The sequence below is a fragment of the Galeopterus variegatus genome, unplaced genomic scaffold, assembly GCF_000696425.1.
Source record: "Galeopterus variegatus unplaced genomic scaffold, G_variegatus-3.0.2 Scaffold7954, whole genome shotgun sequence".
Taxonomy (NCBI): domain Eukaryota; kingdom Metazoa; phylum Chordata; class Mammalia; order Dermoptera; family Cynocephalidae; genus Galeopterus; species Galeopterus variegatus.
In genome coordinates, this window is record NW_007734065.1 from 82605 (window position 1) to 84166 (window position 1562).

Genomic DNA, 1562 nt, shown 5'->3' on the forward strand with positions numbered 1-1562 from the left:
GGAACCGGTCTGTATGTGGGATCCAAACCCTCGGGCGGGAGCGCCGCCGCGCCTCCCAAGCAGCGCACTCTCCAGTGCGCCACCGGGCCGGCCCTGTGTTACAATTCTTATCTTGCAACAGAGACTCAATTCCCTGGGGGAAATTTCCTGTCCTTTGCAAGGTCAATATTTGAAACTGTAAGGCTTTGGAAAACCAGGCCCTGTGAAGTACATTTGCTTTATGAATCCTCTACATTCTAGAGTGATGTAGTGTGCGTATTCTAGGCCACTCCCCACACTTGGCTCTGGGCTTGTCCTGCCAAAGGATCTGCAGGCCTCTGTGGTCAGGATGGGGGTTGGTGTGGGTCCTCTGCCTACCTTTTTGTCACAAGGGAAAATTCTTCCTGTGCCAATCCCAGTGTCAGAGGCATGGTGGCTGAGGCTGTGGGTCTCTCTGTCTTCTCTGTGCTACCATCCTGGGCTTTCGTCATCTGCAGAGTCTTGAATGACACAGTTACTACTATCATTTTTAAAATAGTAATTTCTATAATTTCATCATTACTCCTACAGTTATTAGTTTGCATTCTACTCTAAGGAAGAGCTTTCTCTTTCATCCCCTTTAGTTTTTCATCTGTCTATTTATTTTAGTGGGAATTTATGGATTCTCATTCTACAGATTATAATCTGTAACTATTGTTATTATTCATTTAGATGCTCAAATTGTCCCAGAGTGGCTGATGGGAGTCCCTTTGAATCAACTCCTTTTTCCTTTTCATGTGTCTCTGTCATTCTTTTAGCATTGTCCTTACTATATGACACAGTGAGATGTTCCATGCTTACGCTTTCTCTGGTCCAGCCTAGGAATCAGCCATTTTTCCAAGGAGCCCTGATTCTTTTTGGAACCAGTAGAGACGGTATGTAGAAACCAAGGTCTGGGCAGTAGGTATTGTAAGATCTGTGCACCGTGCACAAACCCCACAAGTCGGGATGGCTCACCTCACAGAGACTACGAGACAGAGTCCGATGCAATCAAGCAAGAGGAGTTTATTTCCAGCATGCTGGGGTCACTCAGCATTCAAGACAAAAGTGACCCCGAGTTTACAATACAAGCACTTTTTATATAGTTTTTCTGAACAGATCTTTGTGACAGGATGAGTTGTTGGTTATCTGTGGCACCTTTAGATTTACAGGTAGGCTTTAGCAGGCTGACTAGCACCCCGATAAGGAACAGCACATTTCTCAATTGTTTATCTTCTCCGGGGTCTGGCCAGGTGGCCTTTAGATAAGGAACTAGCCAGTTCCTGGAGCCAGGTGGGAGTCACTCCCTTCCTGGAATGTTTAGTTGTGCTTGGGCCCGCCTGACCTGTATATGGCCTCTTAGGAGCTGCTTTACTTAAAATGTGTTTAGCAAGCATTTGTTACAAAATTGTGTATATATTTTTCTACAATTCCCTTACAGTATGCTCATTGCTACTGGGCTGTCAGTGCTTCTAGGTCCCATCAGTTGATGAAACTGAGAAATCTATTAGAGTTCTGTATATCATCTAACTATTTTTCTTATCAATCTATTGATCTATATCTAT